Source organism: Triturus cristatus, chromosome 1_1 (assembly GCF_964204655.1).
Source record: "Triturus cristatus chromosome 1_1, aTriCri1.1, whole genome shotgun sequence".
NCBI lineage: Eukaryota > Metazoa > Chordata > Amphibia > Caudata > Salamandridae > Triturus > Triturus cristatus.
The window spans coordinates 430,426,995-430,446,173 of NC_140579.1; the positions used below are offsets into that span (position 1 = coordinate 430,426,995).

Genomic DNA, 19,179 nt, shown 5'->3' on the forward strand with positions numbered 1-19,179 from the left:
TCTCCATCTTGAAAAACTCCATCCTCTAATCGTGCCGCTCGCGGCGGGTGAGTATCTTCTGCTGAGGAGTACGCCTGTCGGTCCAGGGAACGCCCTAGACCAACCAGAACCGTTGACCTAACGTCTCCGGCCTGTACCCCAAAGTCTTGGCACCGCGACCCTGCGGCTGAACCCGGATGGTGGTTCGAAAAACAAAAATCAAGAAAGTCCTTCAGATGGGAGAGCTATGATATCAAAAAAAATAGTAAGGGAAGGGAATTTGTATTTGTCCATTGGCCTTGGTCTCAGGTTGTAGCGGTTTCTACCAGCTACTGTCTGGTCTTGAAACAAGAGTTCAGGCTCTGTGGTGTCCAATCGAATTGACGGTGGCACAGCTTCTTGTAAAATATCGTCACTCTCTTGTGCTGAAGTTGTGCCTCTTACGCGTGCATCACTGAATGGTACAAAACGGGGTACAGTGTCTGTTTCAGAATCAGCGATACCCTCCTGAACCCACTGGTCATATGGTAGAGGCAAAGGGATCCTCTTGCAGTGGGCGCCGTGAATCCAATTCTTCTTCCCCTTTACTCGAACAGCTGACCTTGTCGACAGAAGTACGAGGTGAGGGCCAATCCAACGGGGCTCATCGTTGCTCTTCCACTGGAAGTTCTTTACAAGAACCCACGTGCCAGGGTCGATAGGGTGTCCTGGAGCTTCAGAGGCCTGGGGGAGAGTATCATGCACCTGTTGGTGTAAAACACGCAATTTAGCCGTCAATTCACACAGATAATCAAGCAGTACTGGGTGTTCTATTTCGCTGAATTTCGTCGTCTTGGCACACCTCGTACTTTCACCCCGGTTTTAATTAATAATTAGGTTAGGACTGCCTTAGACATCCTAGAGTCGCCCCTACCTGTGTTTCTACACCCGGACCACATCTCTGCACTTTAAAATTTGGCTGCTTTCACCGCCATTTGGGCGGCCCGGTCCCCGCGCTCTGTTTTCCTGGGGCGCCATCTTGGGTGGGTCTTAGAAGCACTCCTCAGCCATTTGCTGGAGCCGTCACGTGGACTGGCTAGAGGCTGTACTTGGAGTGCTTACTTAAGGTGGGTGGGAGAGAGCTTCATTCTTGATATCGCCTGCACTTAGCGCTACCTGGTAGACGCTTGCTGTCATTTTTAAAAAACTCCCGTTTTGTCGTTTATTTTTTTTCTTTTTTAATTTGACTCACTTTCACCCCGGTTTTAATTAATAATTAGGTTAGGACTGCCTTAGAAATCCTAGAGTCGCCCCTACCTGTGTTTCTACACCCGGACCGCATCTCTGCACTTTAAAATTTGGCTGCTTTTACCGCCATTTGGGCGGCCCGGTCCCCGCGCTCTGTTTTCCTGGGGCGCCATCTTGGGTGGGTCTTAGAAGCACTCCTCAGCCATTTGCTGGAGCCGTCACGTGGACTCGTTAGAGCCCTACTTAATTGGTTGGACATGACGCGCAGCGTGTACGCGCATCGGGGACGCCACAGTGACGCCGGAGTCACGCCAGAGTCCAGCCCGTCTGCGCCCGTCCGCGCTGAGGACGCGCTGGGCGGCTGGACTCCAGACTCAGACAAGGCCGTCGCCTCCTCATGGAGATATACGCATCAGGAGATGCTTCGCCTAAAACCTCGTCACTTGAGGTGCTCGCATATCTTTGAACCAGACGACCTTCTTCGCCCCCTACGATGTGGTTGCCACCATACGTGTCTATCTGGTAATTCTGTTCCCCTTCCCTGTCACCCCTCATTCGATCACCCTGCCGTCATTAGACCCAAGACAATGGGAGTAGAAGGCATCCTGATCAATGCCCGCTCCCTGGTTAAAAATAAAATAATGTTTAGGGAGATGGTCTTGGATAGAAAGCCTGCTCTAGTGTTTATCACTGAAACTTGGGCCAAAGACTCATCTGGCCCTGATCTGATTGATGCGGTCCCGGAAGGATACTGCCTTGCCAGACTGGACAGACAGGGACGAGTGGGAGGGGGGATAGCCATTCTCCATGGAGATCACCTGCAATGCCACACATTGCCTATACCTGATCCTCAGAATGGCGTTCTCTACTTTGCGGTAAAGGAAGGGCGATGCCCTCTTTTCAAGGGAATGCTATTGTATCGACCTCCTGGCCCGAGGACCGACTTCATGTATAATCTCCTCCAGTATCTGGAACCCTACTTTGGTCAAGAAAACTTCTCCATTCTAGGGGATTTTAACTACCATTTAGAACGGGTTGACCTATCAGATACTTCGTGTCTTATTGACGCTCTGGCGTCCTGTGGACTCACGCAGCGAGTCCGCGGGGCTACCCATCGTGCAGGCCACATTCTAGATGGTATTTTTTCTAATGACCATCTTCTGACCGTTAAGGATCCGGGACATCTGTCTTGGTCCGATCACCTTGCGGTCCCATTCCTTTTGGAATGCCCTCAGATGGATGGAAGTAAAACAGGGAAACACACAATGGGAACTGGCAGAAATTTTAGAAATATTAGTAATGATTCCCTTGCGCCATGGGTTGTTAGCCTTTCTACCGCGGGCTTGGATAGCGTCCAGACCGCGGTTGGCCATTTTGAACAGGTTATCACTGAGGCCCTGAATGAATTGGCTCCATTACAGACCCGTCGTCGAGCTAGGAAGAGACCCTCTGCCCCATGGTATTCGGAATCCCTTAGACTTCTCAGGCAAGAAGTGAGGAGGATGGAGAGGCTTTGGCATGCTGGCTGGGACCTCAAGAATAAGGAAGCTCATAAACTTCTGGTCAGGAAATACAAGGCTGAGATTGTGAAGGCCAAACAAGACTACTTTGTGGCCACCACAACTTCACTCTCCTCGCCGAAGGAGCTTTTTAGAATCGTTGACTCCTTAGTCAACCTATAAACACCTGATCCGGTTGTACCCTCGCAAGATCTGTGTGATAAAATTGCTTCCTTTTTTCACACCAAAATACAGGATATCTACCTGGCCCTTGAGATACAAAGAGCCTCGATCAGCGGACCCTCTGCCCTGGTTGAGATGAATAGGACCACGTCTGACATCTCCCCATTGAGCATTCTGGACTCTTTCCCTCCGTTGGCCCTACAAGATCTGGAGATCTTGCTTAATAAAACCAAATCTGGCTCCCCCCTAGACATCTGCCCCCTGAAGATCATCAAGCAGTGTAGGGAATCCCTTTTACCGCCTCTACTAGAAATCATGAATCTAGGTATGAGAGATGGTGTCTTCCCTTTGGAGTGGAAGAGTGCAGTAGTTAAACCCCTGCTAAAGAAAGCCTCCCTTGATCCGGAGGTCCTAAAAAACTTCCGTCCGATATCGCTGCTTCCAGCCCCTGCGAAGATGCTTGAGGCACATCTAAACAAGCATCTCGCTGCCTTTGTGGAAGGCTCGGGCTGCTTGGACTTTTCCCAGCATGGATTTAGGAGGGAATACAGTACTGAGTCGGCCCTCACTATCGTGCTTGATAAGATCCGCACTAGAGTGGATGGGGGCCAGACCATCCTCCTGGTCCTGTTAGATCTAACTGCGGCCTTTGACACCCTCTCCCCCTCAGTACTTATACATCGTCTGAGGGAAGTGGGGGTGAGGGACGCAGCCTTAGATCTGCTGACCTCCTTCCTTGAAGGAAGGGAACAAAGAGTCAAGCTGGGGGAGTTCCTATCTCCATCCCGACCGGTGCTATGTGGGGTCCCGCAGGGGTCGGCCCTTAGTCCGACCCTATTCAACATCTATATGACCCCACTGGCCAGATTAATTAGAACTTTCGGGATGGAGGTAGTTTCTTATGCAGATGACACCCAAATCCTCGTCTCTCTTTCCAAATCAGATGTACCAACTGCCTCCAATTTTAGATCTTGTATGGAGGCAGTTGGTCAGTGGATGGTTCAGAACTTACTCAAACTGAATGGGGAGAAGACTGAGGTGATGGTGTTTGGAGGGAATGAGAACATTTGGTCAGCCAGCTGGTGGCCTGACTCTCTAGGAGTATGCCCTTCCCCCACAATATCTGCTAGGAATCTTGGGGTGATGATAGACCTTGCCCTGGACATGGGCGGACAGGTTAGTAGAACCATCTCTACCTGTTGGGGCCTAATTCACACCCTGCGAAGAATCAGGAAATATCTTTCCCTACAGTCCAGAAAGCAAATAGTTGTCGCTCTTATCGGCTCACGACTGGACTACTGTAATGCGCTGTATGCGGGGGTAAATAGGAGCCTACTGCAGCGCTTGCAGGTAGTCCAGAATGCCGCTGCCAGGTTTGTTCTGGATGTTCCCAGACGCTCCTCGGCCACGTTGGCCAGGAAAGCGCTGCACTGGCTACCGGTAGAATATCGAGTACGGTTTAAAGTCTTATGTATGACCTATAGAGCCATTGCAAGGAATAGCGACATGGGAGTTGGCTCTATCATCTCCCACTATATTCCTGGAAGAGACTTGCGTTTCTCCAGAAAACTGCTCCTGACAGTCCCCCGTATACGAAGAGCTAGGTGGGGCGGCAAGGCTTTCTCCACTTTGGCTCCTAAGTGGTGGAATGATCTTCCTTTGGATCTTAGGTCGTTACCCTCCCTACAGAGATTCCGAAGTGCCCTTAAAACTCGCCTCTTCCTGCGAGCCTATGTGTAAGGCTGTACATGTACATTTCCATTTCTGTTTTGTTAGGCGCCTTGATACCTTCGGGTTATTGTCTTGCGCAATATAAATCTTCTATCATCATCATCATACATTGGCCGGGCGGCCAAAAACCACCTCATATGGGCTGAGTCCCACTCGTGAGTGCACAGTCATTCTGGTGGATAGGAGTGCTAGAGGCAGAGCGTCAGGCCATTTAAGACCGGTGCTCGCCTGGATTTTGGCTAGTTTGAGCTTTAGAGTGCCATTGTAGCACTCTACTAAACCAGCTGATTGGGGGTGATTTGCAGCGTGAAACTTTTGCTTTATCCCTAATCCCTCACACACATTCTTCATCACTCGACCCACAAACTTACTCCCATTATCACTCCACACCATTCTTGGCATTCCAAACCTAGGGAAAAATTCCTTCACAAGGGCTTTGGCTGTGGATAAAGCAGTGTTGTCTTTCAGGGGATATGCTTCTATCCATTTTGAAAAAGCGCAAACAACAACCAATACATATTTCAAGTTGTTGCACCTCTCCATGTGGATAAAATCTAGCTGCAAAACTTCAAATGGATATGATGGAGGCGCAAAATGACCAGCTGGAGTTGGGGTTCCCCTACCAGGGTTGTATTTCAAACATACCATACAATTCTTGACCACATTCTCTGCACACTTGGGAATTCCAGCATTCTGCCATACTGGGGCCAACAACTTACAGATTCCCTTCATACTGATATGTGCCATTCCATGTGCCATAGTAACTACTGGAAGCACATATGCATCAGGTAACAACCATCGCCGATGTTCTGACAACTCAACCCAACAACCATTCTCATCAAATTTACCCGTACTTTCTCTCCACTTGCTCAACTCTTTCTCTGTGGCTTCAGCTTGAAGGGACTTCACACTCTCTATCGTGTTTTCACACATTCCAACATCACCAACCCATCTTGCAGGGCCCGCAACATACATTCGAGTCTTCACATCTTTTGCTGTTTCTTTCACGATTTCATCAGCAAATGCATTACCACGACCAACATCATCAGTGTTTTTCTTGTGCGCACTGCATTTCATAATCGCAACTTGTAACGGTAGGGTCAGTGACTCAAGGAGATCATTCACCAACTTGCCATTCTGAATTTTAGCTCCATGCGAAGTCAGGAATCCACGTTCTTTCCACAATCGCCCAAAACTATGAGCCACGCCAAAGGCGTACTGGCTATCAGTATATATGTGCACTTTCATTCCTTCAGACAACACGCATGCTCTTGTAAGGGCAATTAATTCTGCTGCTTGAGCCGAATTATGTGGCACTCGTGCAGTTTCAACAATCGTGTGCAAAGTCGTGATAGCATATGCAGCAGTCGTATCACCATTCGGAAGCTTGAAACACGAACCATCCACCCATAAGGTACCATCACACTCAGTCAGGGGAGTATCTTTAAGATCTATTCTCCCTTTTGTCTCTTCTTCTGTTCTGAACAGACAATCATGTTGCTCAATCTCATCTAGGTCTGCTGGAATCGGCAATAATGTAGCTGGATTCAACGTGTTGCATCTCTTTATGTGTATATGATTTGCTAACAGTGTCAATTCATATCCTGACAATCGCGCACTAGTTAAGTGCTGTGTCTTGGTCCTGTTTAACAATGTGTCCACAGCATGTGGAACCATAATAATCAATGTATTATCCATCACTAGTCCAGCAGACTGTCGAATAGACATAGCTGCTGCAGCTGTAGCTCTCAGACAACTTGGCAATGCCCTAGCTACCGGGTCCAAGGTTGACGAAAAATACGCGCATGGACGCGGTCTGTCGCCAAAAGGCTGTGTTAACACTGATAATGCGCAACCATCTTTTTCAAGAACATACAATGTAAAAGGCTTGCTGTAGTCAGGGGTACCCAACACAGGAGCTGAACATAATGCATCACGCAATTCCCAAAAACTTTTCTGACACTCTTCAGACCATGGGATAGGATTCGGTGTGTCTTTACATGTTAGTGCTAACAAAGGTTTTGCCAGCAAAGAAAAATTCGGTATCCAGTGCCTACAGTATGAAGTAATGCCTAAGAAAGCACGCACTTCTCTCTGTGTTCTTGGCACGCTCAATTGTGCAATGGCTTGAATTCTTTCTGGGGTCAGTTTCCTTCCCTCCTTCGATAAGAGATGACCTAAGTAGGTCACTTCTTGTCGACAATATTGCAGTTTTGAGAGAGACACTTTGTGATGGAAGGCAGACAAATGACGCAACAATGAAAATGTAGCTTCTTTACAGATCTTTTCAGTATCCGCAGCGATTAGTAAATCGTCAACGTACTGAATGAGGATAGCGCCACTAGGTAAAACAAGTGCATCAAGCTGCGCTTTTAAAGCTTGACTGTATATTGATGGACTTTCACAGTAGCCCTGGGGAGCGCGTTTAAAGCGGAAGCTTCGGCCTCCTAGACTGAAGCCAAAAATGTCTCTGCTCTCCTCTGCAATTGGGATGCTAAAGAAAGCATTCTTTAAATCGATCACTGAGAACCATGCAGCGGAGGCTGGAATCATAGTTAACAAGGCAGTTATATCAGGGACAACTGGAAACTGTGGCACAACAATCTTATTTACCTCTCTAAGATCAATCACAAATCTGTAAACAGCTGGCTGTGAAGGGTCCGTTCGTTTTAAGACAGGTAAAACAGGACTATTGGAAACGTTGCCTCTTGTCTCTTCAATTACACCCTTTTTAATCAAATCACTGACAATTGCTAACAAGGATTTCTGACCTTCATTGGAGATCTTGTACTGGGGAATACGTGGCAATCTGACATTGGCTTTCAAAGTGACCACGTATGGCGGTATTTCCAAGAGACCCACATCATTGGGACCAGTAGCCCAAAGGACATCCGGAAGGGATGACAATTCAGGTGGCATTGCATTCTTAGACAAATACATCGGGGAAATCACTTCTTTACCTAATGTAAGTTGTACTCCTGAGGGAGAACAATATAGCGTTGCATGCAATCTTTTCAATAAATCCAATCCTAACACATTTTCACCACAACCTGTCGTTAGGATGAGGGGTGCTTTTAGCTCGCAAGGTCCAACAGAAAGTGGCATAGGACTAGAAATCGGGTTTCTAACTGGGGCGCCAGAAAAACCTACTGAAACGTTCATTTCGCCAGACAAAGGCGCGCCAGGGAGTTTTGAATGCATAATTGAACTCTTTGCAGCACCAGTGTCCAGCAGAAAGGGCTCTGTTACACCTGCTGTAGTCACTTTAACATATGGTCCGCTCTGATCCACTGGTACTGAAACAACTCCCTCTCTCTGTCTATGGCTGTCCTAGTAATCATTACCTTCCACATTGTCGTCTTCTGCATAATAATCATTATTATAGTACTGAGCTGTATTACCAGTAGAATTGGCTTGCTGATCAAAGCTATTTATCCTATTTTGAGGCAGAAGAGGACGCGCGTTCTGGGGAGCATTTCCACGCCTTCTACCTCTAGGAGCCTGCTGACCACCTCTACCTCTTGCGCCATACGCATTACTAGTACGCTGCATTAATTTAGAACAGCTATACTTGAAATGACCTTCCTCTCTGCAATATGAACATTGATTGGGACCTACAGGAATACGTGGTTGATAATACCCATTCATTTGCTGGTTATTCTGAAATTGTTGGGGCTGCTGATAGATACCTTGGGTTTGCCTATAATTATTCTGTCCTCCACGTGGCGGATAAGCCTGCTGCAAAAGGACCTTCGTTTTCAGTTCTTTCGTTTTCTTGTCTGTTCTATCTTTCTCGTCTTTATCTCTATTTTCATAATACTGTGCAGTAGCCAGTATTTGCGCTGAAGAGGAAACAGCCCAAGAACTCTCTGAATCTTTTAATTTCTTACACAACTCGGGAAGTAGATTCTGCACAAATTTATCAACAAATAACCGTTGGCCACCTTCAGTACTCATGTCTTGACCACTATGGTCGATAAACGTTTCTTCAAACCTTGTAAAGAAATCGGACACTGTCTCATCTTTCTTCTGCTTACATGCGGATAGTTTATCTCAATTCACGCGCATCGTGGGCATTAAAGTTTTCATGTAGGTAATAATTCTACCAGGGAGGTCTGCTACCAAAGGGTCAGGCTTCGCACCACCAACTTGGCCAGCGTCTGCAGCAATAATATTAGCCCATGTGCCCCCTAGTTCTGCAGCATGATCCGTATTACGGATGGATCCCCATAAAGGCTGTGGAACAACATTCCCGAACAACATATCTATGTCAGCCAGATTCATGACACACGATTCTGCAGTTTGTGATAACTCCTTATAATATCCTGCAGGGTTTTTACGGGGGTCAGGCAATGTCTGCTTAAGTGCTAACACTTCAGAACGCTTCCATGGAACATGTACCCAAACACGCTGAAAATGAGCTGGAGCAGCAACAATATTTCGAGCGGCATCAGCCGCAACGGCTTCCTTCCATACCGGAGGGACTTCTCTCATAGGGTATTGTCGCACTTTTCCCTTTTTCCCCACAGGGAATTCCTGTTCGAACAATGATTGTTGACAATCGCCATTCCTGAAGGACAGTAAAGTCGCAACTGCTCTATCTACATCGGGACCCACAATTGTACCTTTTTCGAAATCAAACCGCATTCGACATAACTCCTGCGGGTTTTGGTTTGAACCATGATCCTCCAATTCCTCACAGAGGAATTCACACATTTTGTCAAAGACATACCTCTGTTTTGGGGCATCCCATTGGTGGAAAACGTTAACAACTGATTCCACATTATAGAGTGAAGGGAAACCAATCCACCTACGCGCCAGATGATCCAGTACGTCATTCTCTTCAGGATTAGGCAGCTGACTACGCAACTGCTTACGTTGTAAACCAGGGGTCATGCTAGATGACCCAAAGAGAGGCGACATTAAACTAGTAACTACATTAGCTAGACGTTGTCGTGCTGAAGGAGAAGTTGAGGCGAAAACGGGGGGATAGACAGAGGGAAGGAAAGCGGATTCAGATATAGGTACCTGGGTAGTGTAAGAAAGAGAGCCAGGGGAGGCAGCTGATGTGCTAGGCAAAGTCGCAGGAAGCGCGGGGGCAACAGGTAACAAAACTGGCGGCCCTTGGGAGGGCTGCACTGTAGGAATAGGAGCCAGCTGAGGAGGAGCTGGCGGTTGTGGGAAGGCTTGCGGCATATTTACTGGAGGCTGCACATTTACGAGCTGTGGAGGCGCTGTGGCATTTTGCACATACGGGGGTGGCGAACTTAGCAAATGGGACATTAGGGAATCCTTTTCTATCTCTTTTGTCTCATCTTGCACAAGGGGTGACAAAACAGGGTAACATTTATCGATCCCTAGTTTGCGCTGTCTATGTAACTGTTCATTCATTTGTTCCTCCTCATCATCTTTAAATTGCACAGCTGCTTGCATCATTGACATACCTCTTTCTCTCTTATTCCTTTTCGCTAGCTTAATTTCCTTCTGTTTGGCTTCCTTTCGCCATAGGCGGAAAGAATCAAACATCGCCGGCCGGGCTTTCTTTTTAAACAATTTAACTTCCAAATTATCTAAGATATCTGTATCGAAACTACCATTTTGGGGCCATTTCAAAACACCGTCCTTTCTGGTGTATCGGATCCATACTTCATTATATGCAATGGGGCCCACGCCATGTTTTACATAAAGCTCATAAGTTGGAGTTCCAATTGGAGGAACCGGGCACGAATCCTCTAACTGGGAATCCCTTCTATAATCCAAACAAAACAATCTTCCAAATACACTAGAACCAGGCATCTTCGCTCACTAGTCTAGTTTCAAACTTCAAAGGATTATCAAATACGATAGTCTCGTGAATACACGAGTCCTCTGGCTTTGGCGCTTGCAAGCTCCAAATCAAAATGATCCCGAAGGATACCAAATTCCCGAAGGATACCAAACAAACTGGGAGACGCTCCACTTATACTTAACTGAATATTGATGATCGATGACGTCACCAGAAGACTCTCTCGATTGTTTCGCTCTACCAAAATCGTCAAGGGTCCAAAACAGGGCGATTAATCAGGGCAGCAGTCCTTCGTAGCCGTCGGGATGCGGAGAACCTCGCAGAAAAGACTTTCGGACCACGTCGACATGCAGGGGTCGATGAAGTGGCGGCCTTCCTCCGGAATTTCCACACGAAGCTCCTCACGAACCTCTGGCTTGGACTGGTACCGCTGAAATCGTCCCGAGTTGGGCGCCAACTGAAGTACTGGGAATTTTAAGCCCAGCGGTGCAGGGGAACACACCCTAAGACTTCGGGTTCTTCCTGTTTCAGACCTACAGAAACACAGAGTCTTCTAGGTGAAGTCAAGGATCGATTTATTGGCTGCAGACCAATTACAGGTATCCGAGAAGTACAACACAATGTATGTTCTCAGGAGACTGCTTAAAGTTACAGAAACTGGCTTCTCTTTAAATACAAAATATCATGCTTCAGGCATATATTCCTTGTTTTACGATATGGTCATCTATATGTATCCATTACAAACGAAAAGGCAGAGTCATGATGACCATCCCACATTCCAGTTTAGCCAGCCCACAATTATTTACCCAGCGAGGCTCAGATCCCACATTAGAAATCAACAGGCCCCAATAAACACGGGCATCTCCTGTTTGTAAAACAAGCCATAAAGCAGGAAGAGTCAGGTGTGAAAGAGATTAGCCGGAGGCTTGTGTGGGATGAAAAGGCTTTATGGTGTGTCAAACCCTGATGCTAATCACAGGTGGCCGTAGGACGGGGAGCTCGTGAGACCGGACTGACCTGGGGCAGCGGAGCCAAGCTGCACAGGTCACAGAGAAGTCAAACAGAAAGTACATGTGTTCTAAAGGCCCATACTTGCTCGTAATGTGTAGCCTATGTGAGGGCAACCATAGGATGGCCACCGCTCTAAGATGGAACCCACGAAGTCAATGTATAATATCGTATACACAGTGCATTTATCGCTAAAACGTTATACAAAGCGCTTGTACATACCGCATTGACCATTCGCGGTTCGCTAATACCGGGATAGACAGGGGTAGGGCCCTGCCTCCCACGCGGTCCCAAATTCTAAAGTGACCCCTTTGGTGATGGTAGAGATCATGACAGCTGTGGAACAAAAGGTTTACATTGCGCTGATTCAGAGGTGACCTACCCCTTAATTGCCAGTCTGGGTGTTACATACATATTCCCCAACCTCAAATTCGGTTTCATTTTCCAGTCCTTAAGAATTGCCCAGATCAATAGTGACACTTAAGTAGGGGTGGGCAGAGAACTCCGCTCTGCCATCGGTGCCGAGTAAGCCAGCCATCTCCACCCCCTGGCCCGGTCCCTGCTTCTGAACCCAGCCAGGTCGGGTGAGCCTGCCCTGGCCCCGATGGACCCCCGTCCCCAGCGCCCGAACCCTGGGACGGCTTGTAGGACTGGGGGGCACCCGCACCCTGGGGCCTGCTGAACAGAGCTCAAGCCCGGGGCCCAGTCCCAGCTTCCCAACCCTAGCCAGGCCAGGGAGAGCCTCCCGGGCCCTGCTGGACCCCCCTCCCCATCGCCGTGACCCTCGGCTGGCTTGCTGCATGGGGGCTCCCGCACCCCAGGACCCGATGGGCGGAGCTCAAGCCCCAGGCCCGGCCCCAGCTTCTGAACCCTAGCCAGGCCAGAGAGAGCCTCCCCGGGTTCCGATGAACCCCCGTCCCCAGCGCCCGGACCCTCGGACGGCTTGCAGGACTGGGGGCTCTCGGGTCTGCCGGACGGAGCTCTAGCCCCAGGCCCAGTCCTAGCTTCCGAACCCTTGCCAGGCTGGGGAGAGCCTCCCCAGGCCCTGGTGGACCCCCGTCCCCAGCACCCGGATCCTCGGCTGGATCCAAGGAGGGTTAAGCCCAAGCCACGTCCTTTCCCTGCCGGCCTGCGATGGGAGCCCATTTTCCTCGACTATTACGTGGGGGCTTACAGAACCCTGGGGAAGGACAAAAGTTAAAGTTAGCCTGGCCGGCCGGCCATCTGGTCGCCACAGCCGGACCTAGTTGCCCTTGCAGTCCGACAATGGTGAGGGTGGCCAGGCTCTCTGAGGCCGCTGCTCGGGAGACTCCTTCCCAGGGGCTGCTCACCTTCCTGCTCGACTTGTTTGGGAGCAGGGATTCCCCTGGTCCGCACTAGTTCTAAGTCAGCTGCTAGGCACCGGCTGAGGCAGAACGCCGGCCCCGCACCCCCATGGAGAGGGCACGGGGAGAGGCGACCACCGCAGCTGGGGGGGATCCATAGGAAGGGTCCGGCTTGCGACCAGAGTTGCCGCCGCCCCGGAGGAAGGCGCGTCATCCAGCCATGGAGCGCGCCTAGCCTCGCTTCGCGCCCCAGCACTTAGAGCCAATCCTTATCCCGAAGTTACGGATCTGACTTGTCGACTTCCCTTACCTACATTGTTCCAACATGCCAGAGGCGGTTCACCTTGGAGACTTGCTGTAGATATGGGTACGGCCTGGCACAATATCTTCCTCGGATTTTCAAGGACCAGCGAGAGCTCACCAGACGCCGCCGGAACCGCAACACTTTCCAAAGCTCAGGCCTCTCTCTCGGAGCAAACCCATTCCAGGGCGCCCTGCCCTTCACAAAGAAAAGAGAACTCTCCCCAGGGATCCCTCCGGCTTCTCCGGGATTGTTTGCGTTACCACACTGGACACCGCGAGGGCGCCCGTCTCCGCCACTCCGGGTTCGGGGATCTGAACCCGGCTTCCTTTCGATCGGCCGAGGGCAAAGGAGGCCATCGCCCATCTCTTCCGAACGGCGCTCGGCCATCTGTTAGGACCGACTGACCCATGTTCAACTGCTGTTCACATGGAACCCTTCTCCACTTCAGCCTTCTAAGTTCTCGTTTGAATATATATATTTTTTTTAATCTTTTTTTTTCCTTTTTTTGGTTGTAGTTATGCATCCATTAGAGACGATGCTTCAGCAATCAAGTAGTACATTCGCACATTAACAAGGAAAAAATGGTTACATTTAGATATCATCCATGGGTCGATCCCTATTCCGCCTCATTTCCAGTTCCCTCGTTGGGGAGATACAAAGATTCCCACGGTACACATTCCATTTGCCCCATTTCCTATCCCACTTCTTAGGGCATCCCCGAATTATAAAAACTTCCTTTTCTGCAATCATACATTTATCTACTTCCCGTAGCCATGCTCGTGTGGTTGGAAAACTCGCCACCCCCCACCCCTTAGCTATTTCTCTTTTGATCAGGGTATATCCAAGCGTGGCTAGCTGTTGTTCCACCTCTGTAAGATCCGTTTCCGCCCAGATATTGAGCGGCCCCATCCCCGGCGTGAGAGTCATTTCTTTCCCTAAGGCCGCTTGGATATGAGTCGTGGCCCCCTCCCATAGCTGGAGAAGCCGAGGGTATTCCCATATTGCGTGGAAAAAGGTAGCCGTAGAGTTACAACCCCTGAAACAGAGTGAGTCAGTCCTGGCTCCTATCTTTGCTAGTGTTACTCCCGTTAAATATGATCTATGTAGAATCTTGAATTGTATTAATCGGAAGCGGAGGATGATGGCTGCCTCTCTAGGGGACATCAGAGCAGCCTGCCAATCGTCATCTTCAAGTGATCCAAGGTCCCCCTCCCATTTTTCTCTGAGCTTATGCAATGTGTCAGGTATGTTATTGCACAGTTTCTTATAAGTCAGCGAGATGGCTTTGGAATATAGTGGCCCATCAAGCAGCCGATCTTCCAATGGTGACGACTCTGGTAGCTCTGCGGGGTTCGGCAGCACTGTGGTAAGGGCGTGTCGAATCTGCATATATCGAAACTGCTCCCCTTGTGCCATTGCATACTGATCCTGAAGCTCCTTAAAACTGAGGATCGACCCCTTTTTGATCAAGTCACCTACGACGGAGATCCCAATAGTGTCCCACCTATCAAAGCCGGGTTGATGATAGAGAGAGCCAAACCGTTGGGCATACCATAGTGGCATTGCCTTTGTGAAGACGTTTGACCAACCCAATCGGGAGTTAGCCCGATGCCAGATAGCCAATGTATGAGAAAGAGGCCCAAGGTATCGCCCTCGTTTTGCTTTGGAGTACAGCGCTCCCAGGTAACCCGACCGTCCAGTTTGATATCTGTCTAGCATATATGCTGGATCATTAGGAGAGCGGTAAATCCAATGGTTCATCACCACTAATTGCGAGGCCCAGTAGTAGAGTCTAAGGTCCGGGAGGGCTATACCTCCGTCGTACCAACCTTTCGTCAGTTTATTGGTGGCAATGCGGGGGGCCCTTCCATCCCAGAGCAAGGTACGAATTGCACTCTCCACCTCTGTGAAATATGTGTCTGGAACTTGGTATGGGCAATTTTGGAGGATATATAAAAACCGGGGGAGTGCCAGCATCTTAAACAGGGCCGCACGGCCAATTAGTGACAAGGGCAGGGATCTCCAGTGTTGAACATCTGTTTTGAGCCGGGCCAGTGGGGAGATCAGGTTACAACCGTAAAAAAGGGCAGGGTCAGATGTTGTATAAATTCCCAAGTACCGAAAGCCAGCCTCTGCCACCTTAATTTCGCAACTTGGGGGAAGTCGGGGAACCCGCCCCCGGAGCATAAACAGTACAGATTTACTCCAGTTTATTCGATAGCCAGAGTACTTTCCAAAATTCGTGAAAATGTCCAACACCCCACGAATGAATTGATACGGGGAGGCCAGATACAGCAGGATATCATCTGCGTAAAGGGATATTTGATCTTCCTGGCCCTCTGCCCATTTCAAGCCCCGCACCATCACATCCCTCTGAATCCAGGCTGCCAATGGTTCCAACATTAAGGAAAATATCAATGGGGACAGAAGACAGCCCTGTCGGGTTCCTCTTTGCATCGTGAATACTCGTGAGGTATAGTTATTAACTCTCACTTGGCCCTTTATACCTGCGTAGAGTAATTTAATCCAACCTAGGAATTTCGGGCCAAATCCCATCCTGGCCAAGACTTCAAATAAATACGGCCACTCAATGGAATCAAACGCCATAGAGGCATCCAACGACAACACCACAGCATGCTCTTCCAGAACTTCCCTCCGTGCCAGCATGTTATGAAGTCGGCGGATGTTCAGTGCTGTGTTGCGCCCCGGCATAAACCCTGACTGGTCAGGATGCACCAGCGATGAAATGACTGGGATCAGTCTGGTGGCCAGTTTAGCTAGGATCTTAGCTTCAGTGTTGATCAGTGAAATTGGCCGGTAAGAGCCACATTGATCCCCAGGCTTCCCTGGTTTACGGATTACAACTATAGAGGCAACACGCTGGTCTCTGGGCAGCCTCCCTTGCTCATAGCATTCGTTATACATGGCACGCAAATGAGGGGTAACGTATGAGGCAGTTGCCTTCAAGAATTCGATGGGGAGTCCGTTGGGACCCATGGCCTTCCCTGAGTGGATTTGGCTTATCGCCTTTTGGATTTCTTCATCCGTCAGGTCACCCTCCAGTGCGGCTCTGGCTGAGTCCGAGAGAGTTGATATATTGCTATCAGAAAGAAGTTGGCGGGAATCCTCCGCACTGTATACAGTGGATGGAGAGTAGATCTGCTCTAAGTGATCCGCAAAGGCTTGTGCTATATCTTTAGGATGCGTTACGGTGCTGCCATCAGACATAGTCAGGCTCGACATCCACCTCTCCCCTTGCTCTCTTTTTTCCAGCCAGGCCAGCGTCTTCCCAGTCCTGTCTCCGAGTTCGTATATACGGTGTTGTATGTTAAGATGCTTGGCCACCATGTGTTCCCTAGCTTTGATCGTATACTTTTCCTGTTTTATCTCTAGGTGGTGCATTGCTTCCTCAGAGGGCTCATCTGAGCTCTCACTTTCCAGCTCAGGAGGTCATCTTCCAGTTTGGCTAACTGGCTAGGTTTCTTCTTAATGTATCCCACCTTCAGGGACAGGGCATGTCCCTTTAGCACCACTTTACTTGCCTCCCACAAGGTTTGCGCTGACCTCACTGAGCCTGCATTTTCATTAAAGTAATTACAAGTTTGCTGACAGAGTTCTGCTCTGATATCAGGTATCTTCAACAACCACAGGTTTAGAACTATTGTGGAACGCGGCTGTCTCTCCCAATGTGTAAGCTCGACTGTGACTGGCGAATGATCTGATATGCCTCTTGGCAGAACCGCAGGTTTTTGAAAATTCCCAATGAAGGCTGCATACATCAGAAAATAGTCTATTCGAGATGAGCTTCCGTGCGCATTGGAGTAGTACGTATAGTGGATATCGTCTGGCTTCAGGGCCCGCCCCACATCCACCAGACCCATGGCTGTGGTGAATTCTTTCATTTGTACATTGGGGCGTGCACCCACCCGTCAGGGATATCTGCCTTTTTCTTCCTCCATAACCATGTTGTAGTCCCCTCCCATTTTCAATGTGCCCACCGGGAGTTCAGTCAATATTTTCCCAAGAGCTATCAAGGCTTCTTTGCCCAACGCAGGAGGTAAGTACACTGAAATTATATTAAGCGCTTTCCCCTCCCACTGGGCCTCCAAGACAGCAAATCTTCCCCCTGGTCCACCCGGGTATTCTTTACAATGAGGGCTAGATTCCTCTTAACTAGAATCCCAGTACCTCTAGATCCCGTGGTGAAGTCGGCGTGCACCAGGAGTTTGTACCCCCATCTTGTTAGGGCTTTACTTTTGTTCCCCACCATGTGTGTTTCTTGCAACAATACTATGTCTGGGGCCTGCCGTTTCAGGTATTGCTGGACAATGCCTCGCTTAATTTTATCTCCTAGTCCGTTCACGTTCCAGGAAAATATAGAAATCGACAAATCCATGTTACCCCCCATCGTCCGATGTGGTACGAGCGCAAGTATTCAACAGAAGTATGTGTTGGACAATCTCCCATCATAGTATAGCCAGGGCCAGACCTGGCTCGCCCCTCCTACAGATAAAAACTAATGCGGACCTGGCATGAAGCAGCAAGCATAACCGACTTTGTGACTCAAACAGTTCTAAAAACAATGAACACCCGACCCCCCACCCCTGTACCTCACCCCTCCCTGCCACCCTGCCCGTGGATTTAGAACTACCCACTCCCCAACTAGGCAGAGTGCCTCTCCCCCTCCCAGAAATCCCAAACAGTAAGGGTGTGCGGTCAACCCATCCCCGTTTATAGCAATCAGTGGTATGCCCCCTTCCTGGTAGCTCCCAGCCCGGTCCATGGAGGAGCAAAGTGACACCATTCCCAACTGAGGCCTAGCAACCGTAACCATTACTATAGCAAATGCCCTCCAGGCCTATAGGTCACTGTTTTAATAAGAACGTTCTCACCAATGTCTCAAATCACTCCCGGAGGTAGACGGCCCAGCAGCACCCGACCTTCATACATCCATACCACCAGAGTTACGCTTAAGTGTTTTTGGCACTAGCGGGGCCGTCCTCCGGGAGCGTGCCCTCAGTCTCTCTATGCACTCGTGTCCCTGTAGTGCGGTCTCTACAGTGTCCCCCAACTGTGCGCCATCCCTCTAGCCAATCCCACGCGTCTTCATGCGAGTTGAAGAAGTACGTCTTGCCGTCGTTTTCCACTCTCAGTTTCGCCGGGAACAGCATGGCATATTTCACCTCTCGATCCCGGAGCTCTTTCTTTACTGCTTGAAAGCTGCGCCGTTGAGCCTGGACCCTGGCTGTGAAGTCCGGGAAGAAAGTGATGTTACTGTTCTCTACTTTTAGTGGGGGCCCGGTCCATGCCGTTTGCAGAATAATATCTCTGTCTCTATAGTTAAATACACGGGCTATTAGTGGTCTCGGAGGAGCACCAGGTTGTGGCCTTCCTCCCGGAACTCGGTGCGCTCGCTCGATTGAGAAATACCTGGAGAGACTTTTGGGCTGCAGATGCTTCTCTATAAGGTCTTCGACGAAGAGGTCCGCAGCGGGCCCCTCCGCCCATTTCGGCACACCTAAAATTCGTATGTTGTTCCTGCGGGCCCTCCCTTCATACTCATCAAGCTGTTGCGCCATCCTCACATGTTGGCTCTGCAACTCGGCTACCTGTGTCTGGAGTTGAGCCGTGTCATCCTGCAGTGACGACGTGACCAGTTTGAGGTCTTTGACTTTTTCGTCCATTTTCCGGAAGTCCGCTCGTAGTAGGGATACTTCAGTGGTAACAGAATCCAGAGAGGACCTCACTCCACTGATGGCCTCCATCATGTCTCGTAAGGTGGGTTCCGGCTGCGGTCTCGACTCTTTTGGCGACCCGTGGTCCTCTAACCGCTGAGTTTCCTGGTTCTCCCCGGTCTTAGTCCATGCAAATTTTGAGAATTTGCCCTGTACACTCCCCTTTGGGCACCTTCCCGTCGCCATGACCGTTCTCGCGGCCCAGGGGGCAACAATAGATAGATGGGGGGCGCCGCTCGGAGTACTCCAAACCTCCGGGTCAGCTAGCTTGCGTCGTCGCAGGGCCCCTGCCAACTATGTCAGAGAATGGTCCTCTTAAATCCAGGTATAGGCTCAATACGTGTCCCCAGTAAATAGATGTTTCATATATCTAGACGTCCCCCAGGCGGTTCATATGATGGCG

General features: G+C 49.5%; 1 long non-coding RNA gene across 1 annotated transcript in view; it reads left to right on the forward strand.

Annotated features, from left to right (window-relative positions):
- LOC146870378 (uncharacterized) overlaps window positions 1-19,179 on the forward strand; it is a 936,295-nt gene that overhangs the window by 840,737 nt on the left and 76,379 nt on the right. The gene's annotated exons all lie outside the window — the stretch shown is intronic.